At 48.4% G+C, this 7,525-nt stretch overlaps 1 long non-coding RNA gene across 2 annotated transcripts; it reads left to right on the plus strand.

The window, feature by feature from the left end:
• Window positions 1-3,719: 3,719 nt before the first annotated feature.
• On the plus strand, window positions 3,720-5,546 carry LOC113916231. 2 transcript variants are annotated; one of them, XR_003517884.1, is made up of 3 exons: window positions 3,720-3,841; window positions 4,236-4,323; window positions 5,197-5,546. It is a non-coding gene; the product is annotated as an uncharacterized LOC113916231 (long non-coding RNA). The 2 variants fall into 2 exon arrangements; XR_003517883.1 differs by having other exon boundaries at window positions 3,721-3,841; window positions 4,077-4,323.
• The last annotated feature ends 1,979 nt before the right edge of the window (window positions 5,547-7,525 follow it).

The following is a 7,525-nucleotide window of genomic DNA, read 5'->3' on the forward strand; positions in this document are numbered from 1 at the left end:
ATCCAGGCTGTTCACACTCTTCTATTTGCATGTGTGTGAAAGTTTTCTATAATAAAAAGGGAAGTAATAAAGATAAACTATGAACCTGGTTTTGGGGGGGGCAGAGAAGCAACTGTGGGGGATCCAGGGCAGAAGCAGGGTGTCAAGGCAGAGGTCACAGTAATGGTCCAGGCTACAAGCCATCAGTCTGGCCAAAATCAGAGGCCGACAATACCAAGTGTTGGCAAGATGTAGAGGAACTGGAACTCTCATCCAGGGCTGGGGTGTGTGAAACAATTTGCCAGGTGTTTTCTGTTTTATAAAGTCACACACTACAGCCCAGCAATTCCCTTCCTGGGTATTTAACCAAGAGGAATGAACACATATGTCTGCGCAAAGATCTGTTGGCAAATGTTCATAGCAGCTTGGTTCGTTCTCGCCAAAAAGCTGGAAGCACCCCAAATGTCTACCAACAGGAGCACGGATGAACAGGCTGAGGTCCATTCACACCATGGAGTACTCCGCAGCAGATACTGGAGACTAGGAAATCTCTGGGATGCTCACTGCTGAGAAGCAGCACCCAGACCAAGGAGGCCGCCCTCTGGGGTTCTATTTGCATGAAATTCTCCAGAAGGCTAGGCTAACCCACAGAGAGAGAAATCAGAAAAGTGCTTGGGGCGGGGTGGGGGAACGAGAGGGCTGGGATCCTTCCGGGACCTTCTGGATGGAAAAGTGCCGGACTCTGGCGGGCGGCGGGCCCCAGGCCCACGCACGTGTCAGGCACGCAGGCAGCAGAACCTGCGGGATGGAAATGGTGTCTCAGTAAAGTTCCGGGGCAGGTGGTCCCACCCCCGGTGTGAAGGCAGTGGCATGAGCAGTGGGATTCCGATCTGAGCTCGGAGACCGAGCTTGCAGGCCTCGCGGGTGGCTGGGCGGGCGAGACTTGGGGGCGTCAGAGGAAGCCCCCCGCCGCCCCCCGGTAGGGGAGGGGGAAGCCCAGACCTCCGCCCCCCGCCGGGACGTGCTGGCGGGTCTAAAAGCTTCGCTGCAGCGCCTGGGCGGTCGATAGCAGACACCCCGGCTCCGTCCCGCCTGCCTGGCAGCCTGGCCCCTTCCCGCCAGCCCAGCCCCCGGGAAGGGACCCCGGCCTGTGGGAGCCTGCTCCGCAGCCCCGCGCCTGGCGCTGGTCCCCCTCCCCGAGGCTCCGCCTTCTCAGCCACTGAGACGCGCCCTCGTCCCGGAGGGTGGCGGGCGGGCGGGCGGCGGGGGGGGGGGGGGGGGGGGGGGGGGAGGCACGGGCCAGCCAGCGAGCCAGCCGCTCGGGGGGCTGCCCTGGGATGAGCCTGCCAGTGCCCCCCTTTCCCCCACTGAAACTCCGAAAGAGCAGGAGCTGAGGTCTTCCCTCGTCGCCAGGGGCGAATAAATCTTTGACTTAGAGTCACCTCTTTGGGGCCATTCAGGCTTGGGGTCATTCATTCATTCATTCACCAAATATCTATGGAGCGTCTAATCCACCCCCCACCCCGCCCTCCTGGACTGGACATCCTAGACCTGCTCAGAACAACAGATACACGACGAAGCCACAAACAAGGGCACACAGGTCTTTTAAAATTTCCCGGGATCCACACTTTTAAAAAGTAGAAAATAAGTAGATGCAATTAATTGTAATCCTATATTTTATTTAACCCACTATGGCCAAAATATTCCCCATTCGACATGCACTTCAATATAAAAAAATGATTAATGAGATATTTTACATCCTTTTCTCTGTACTAAGTCTTTGAAATCTGGTATGTTTTCACTTGGAGGTATCTGAATTCTCAGTGGTCATTTTCAAGCACTCAGTAGGTACACTGTAGCCAGTGGTGACCACGTGGGCTGGCACAGGCCAGGATGATGGCAGGGGACAGGTGAGTGGGATGAAGGAGCACAGGGGACACAGTGAGGCCTTTGGGTTTCAGTCTAGTGGGACCAGGTCCTCCAGAAAGTTTTGAGCAGGGCGGGAGCATGATCTGACTTAAAAAAAAAAAAAAAAAAAATCCCTTTGGCTGCTGTGTTAAAATAAGTGGGGAGGAGGTAGGGATTTACCTTGAAATGCACGAAAAAATGAGGTGAACAGATAAACCAACTGTGATCCATCCAGACAGTGGAGTATTATTTTGCGCTAAAAAGAAATGGGCCATCAAGCCGTGAAAAGACAGGGAGGAACCTTAAATGTCCATTGCTAAGTGAAAGAAGCCAATCTGAAAAGGCTCTAGATACTGTGTGATTCTCACTATATGACATTCTGGAAAAGGCAAAACTATGGAGACCGTAAGGAGATCCGTGGTTGGTGGGGGCTGGGAGGGATGAACAGGTGGAGCACAGAAGATTTTTAGGGCAGTAAAAAATACCCTGTATGAGATTATAATGGTGGGTACACGTCATTCTGCATTGGTCCAAACCCACGGAACGTAGAAGACGCAGAGTGAAGTGTAACGGCCGTCCGTAACGTCCGACTTTGAGTGGCTATGACGTGTCAGTGTGGGCTCATCAGTTGTAACCAGTGCACCCTCTGGTGGGGCTGATGATACCAGGGAGGCCGTGCCTTGGTGGGGGCAGAGGGTGTATGGGAAATCTCTGTACCTTCCCTCACAAGTTTGCTGTGAACCTCAAACCGCTCTAAAAAAGATTAATTCTTAAATCGCAAAAATTGTAACAAGGTGGGTGGGTAGATGGATGGAAAGACAGAAAATGACAAATCAAGCCAAGCGTCAACTGCGGACTCTAGGTGGTGGGCGTACACGTGGGTGCTCACTGGACAGTTCTTTCCATTTTTCTGTACGTTGACAACGGTGATGCTAAATTGTGGACGAGCAGACTGTGTTCACGTCCTGGGGCTGCTGTGACAGATGACCACAGACCGGGGGGCTTAACCAACCGGAATTTTATTATCCCACAGTTCTGGAGGCCAGCAGTCTGAAGTCAAGGTGTCCTCAGGGCCGCATCCCCCGGAAGGCAATAGGGGAGGATCCTTCCAGGCGTCTTCCAGCTCCTGGGGGCTCTGGTGTTCCTTGGCTTCTGGCCGCATCACCCCAATCTCTGCTTCTCCAATCGGGCTTCTTCCCTTCTCTCTGCTCTTCTGTCTCTGATAAGAACACTTGTCAGTGGATTTAGGCTCTGCTGTATAATCTAGGACGCTCTTATATTGCTCCTATCTTTATTACTTCTGCAAAGACTCTATTTCCAAATAAGACCGCATTCACATGTTCCAAGGGTTAGGACTTGGACACGTCTTTGCGAGGCACAGTTCGACCCACAACATGGGCCATGTTTCGTGGATCAGCCGTGAGACCCTAGCACACAGCACAGCCTCTCTGAGCCCTTCTCAGTGGCACACAGTAGGTGCTCAATAAACAGAAGCTATTGTTTCCATCATCCCCAGGGCTTCTCCTGGCAGGTGGTCCACTTGTAAGCAGCCTCTGGGGACCCAGAGAACACATCGGAGCGTCAGGCACATGGTCTGGTGCCATCTGGAGGAGAGGAAGTGACCTGGTTGATGGCCCAGGCTCTGGCATCAGAGAGACAAGGGTTTAAATCCTGGCCTCGTCACCTGAAAAACATAGTGACCTTGGGCAGGTGACTTTGAACCCCTGAGCTCCAATTTCCTTGTTTGTAATGGGGTGGGGATGTCATTCATTTATTCAGCAAATGTTTACTAAGTACCTACTTACTATATGCCAGGCGCTGAGTGTGAAGTGTGGGGATACAGTGGTGAACAAGAGAGGTGAAGTCTGTCCTCAGCAGGAAGATGAGAAATCTGCTATGATGAGAAATGTGCTATTTTGAGAATTTAAATGAGCTGATGGGTTGGTGTAAACAGGTCAGTAGAGAGGGCTTCCTGGAGGAGGCGACATTAACTGGAGTCTAAATGACAGGAAGGGCGCCTGGGTGGCTCAGTCAGTTGAACGTCTGCCTTCAGCTCAGGTCATGATCCCCGGGGTCCTGGGATCGAGCCTCGCGTTGCTCCCTGCTCGGCGGGGAGTCTGCTTGTCTCTCTCCGTCTTCTCCCCCTGCTGTGCTCTCTCTCTCTCTCTCTCTCTCTCTCAAATAAATAGATGAATAAAGTCTTCAAAAATAAATAAATAAATGATAAGAAGGAGCTGGCCATGTGAGAACCATCGGGAAGGGCATCCCAGGCAGAGGGAGAGCAGTCCTGGCTTCAAGGGAGTGATGATGGACTCATTCACTTTTTCATTCAACAAACATGTGTTCAGCACTGTGCATCTTCCACAGTGAAGAACAAAGAGATGACAGTTCCTGGCCCATGGTGAAATGCTCCGTGAACTTCAGCAATTATTGGTGGTGAGTAAATTTGGGGATCTCTCCAATTCCTTCCTTCTCAGTGGCTTCCCCGAGGGAAACACCTCTGCCCAAGACCTTCCCTCCATAGTGAGGTTGGCTTTCTTGTTTTTATTCTGGTTGTAAGATGACCCATACCAGGGGGGAAAATTGAGGCCAGTACAAAGAGAGAGAAATACCTGAATTTTCACCTCCTCAAAGAAAGTTTAGTTAGCTTGAAGGATATCTTTCTGGATGTTTCTCTGGGCATTCAGGCGTGCTCGCGTGCACACAGAGGTTGGCACACACACATGCACACATGCTTACAAACTCCTATATATGCACAGTGCTTGCAGTCATGCATACACAATGCACACACCACACATATAAATGCATAAAAGCATGCAAACGCACGTGTATTCACACCCACACTCACAGATACACGCACACGTGCATGCAAACACACATACAAACACATGCATGTACAGAGGAGCAGGATTAGGGTGAAGTGAGTGAGGCTGAGTTTTGAAACCAGGGCCAGATCCTGGCTGTATTTAAAAATTTGGCATTTTGTTCCTATGAATTTTTCCATTATTTTGATTTTTTTAAATATTGCATTAAACTATTTATCTTGATGACTGAGTTTTTTGACACCCCTTCAAATTTTCCTCCTGAAGTGACTGCCCCACTTGCCTCTCCCTCATCCCAACACACAGGCACACATGTGCGTATCTGTATGCACACACATGCACACACATACAGACCTGTATGCACACAGTGCACATGTGTAAGCACACACTTATGCACACACGCGCGCACATAAGTTCACACATACAACCCACTAACAGGTGTGACACCTATTCACACTTTTCCCGCACCCCCAACCCTTTTTCCTAGTCACTACCCAGCTACCCAGCGGTCCGGTGACATCCACCAAAGCCTTGAAGAGAAAAAATACTGTATTTATGAGAACGACCTGCCTTCCAAAATGGAACAGAAGAGAATAGAAAATGTCAGAACTCAGTGCACAGAGATAGGATAAATATTACTTCATGAAATTTTTGCTTCAGTTCTGAACCTGGGTTAGACTACATTACAATGTGAAAAATAAATGCTCTGATTCATGGTCAAAATGCTTGAAATTATGTGGCTATATGTGATGTTTGAAACCTGTCTTCTTTTTGTTTTTCGTTCTTCTTTTTTGGAAGTCCCATGTTAATTACGGCATATCCAAATATTGAACTTAGCTGGGCCCCTGAATATCTGTTTGTAAGAAATTCAACAGAGTCACTTGCTATTTGAAAGCCTCTGCGTAGGCTTTATGTGGAGTAAATATAAATTTGTAAAATGTTCAAACAACCGATATTTTCATGTGCATCTGAAACATAGCACCTAAATTTAATTTAAAGATGTCTTATATAAACCTTGAGTATCATATATTAAAGATTTATCAAATATTAAATATACGGCCATTATTTTGTTTCGAGATTCTTTTTGTTTTTCTGTTAACAAATTGTAGAGGTCACACGGTGTCAATGAATCTAGGTTTGCTCATTTTCGTTTTCTGCTCCTTACTTAGGCCACCCCCTGCACAAGGACACTTTCACTGTTTCCCAGCTATGAGGGTTTTTGTCCTGGTGATAGTACATACACCAAGTACATAGCACCTACTATGTGCTTGGTGAGGCGCTAAATGAGAATTTCATACACATTATCTCATGGAGTCCTCATGATATGCTTAATGTACAGGTGAGGAAATGGAGACTCTGTGACATTAATTCATGTACCTGAGGGCACATAGCTCACAGACAGTGGAGCCAGGATTGGAAACCCCAGCCATCTGATTATGGGGCTCTTACCCACCCTGCATTACATTTTACAGATCTTTGCATATTCCCAGAGATGGACTTGTTGGGTCAGAGAGTTCACACATTTAAATGTTTAATACAAAGTTCTGGAACAACCCTCCACGAAGGCTGTATCAGTTTACATGCCCATGAGAGTGCACAGGTGTGCATCCCCAAAATTTCACACATGCTGATAAGCTTGACAAGTAAAAACGACTTTTTTTTTTTTTTTTTTTTTAGATTTTATTTATTTGAGAGAGAGCATTAGCAGGGGGGTGGATGCAGGACTCGATCCCAGGATCCTGGGATCAGGACCTGAGCTGAAGGCAAACACTTAACTGACTGAGCCACCCAGGCGTCCCTAAAACTGAGTCTTTAGCTGATAAAATGGTTAGATTGTTCATCCTCGAGAGAAGTTTGGTGACTTTTTATCATTCCTTTGTGAGCCTCCTATTTATGCCCTGTGCCTATTTCACATGTGGGATATTTGTCTTTTTCTTATTGATTCATAAGTGCTCTTTGTATATTAAGATCCTGAAAATTTTATCTGCCATATATGTGGCCAAGAATCTAATCTTTCTTTTTTTTTTAAAAGATTTTATTTATTTATTTGACAGAGAGAGACACAGCGAGAGAGGGAACACAAGCAGGCTTCCCGCTGAGCAGGGAGCCCGATGTGGGCTCGATCCCAGGACCCTGGGATCATGACCTGAGCCGAAGCCAGACGCTTAACGACTGAGCCACCCAGGCGCCCGAATCTAATCTTTCTTGACCTAGGATCACTTTGAAGGGCGAGACAAGTCTGCTTTATTGCCCACCTGGCCTCAATGAATGTTTTTGTTCTGATGTGTCCTTGCTGCAGACTCCGTATTATTGGTACCTCCAGAAGCAAAAATGGAGACCTTGAAGTTTTATAAACCTCAGTCTTATCCAAACCTTCATTTGAACAACACCTCAGCTTTCCGTGGCAAGAAAGTTGAGGCCTAGGAGTCAGGAGCCCCAGGTTTCGGTCCCATTTCTACAGCCCACTACAATGACTGACAGCTCCTCTTTCCTCCAGGGTCAGAGGTGTTGCAAATCCAGGCACCCCTATGGCCCATCCAGCCACGCCCACCTCCCACCCAGTCACGCCCACCTCCTCTAGCAGAGCGTCAGTAGCAGATGGAGAGGAATGGGTGACACCTCAAGCATGGTCGGGGAAACTGTATGAGGGGTCCCTGGCCTTGGAGGCTGGCAACCCCTGGTGCCCCCAGCACTTACCTGGCTAAGGAAAGAAAGCCCCTGGCTACTTGGAGCTACGTTTGTCACCCTCTTTTTAATATACTCTTCTATATGCTTTCCCTGCACCCTAGTTTTATCATCTGCAAAATGGGGATAAT

The sequence above is a fragment of the Zalophus californianus genome, chromosome 1 (genome assembly GCF_009762305.2).
Source record: "Zalophus californianus isolate mZalCal1 chromosome 1, mZalCal1.pri.v2, whole genome shotgun sequence".
Classification (NCBI taxonomy): Eukaryota; Metazoa; Chordata; class Mammalia; order Carnivora; family Otariidae; genus Zalophus; species Zalophus californianus.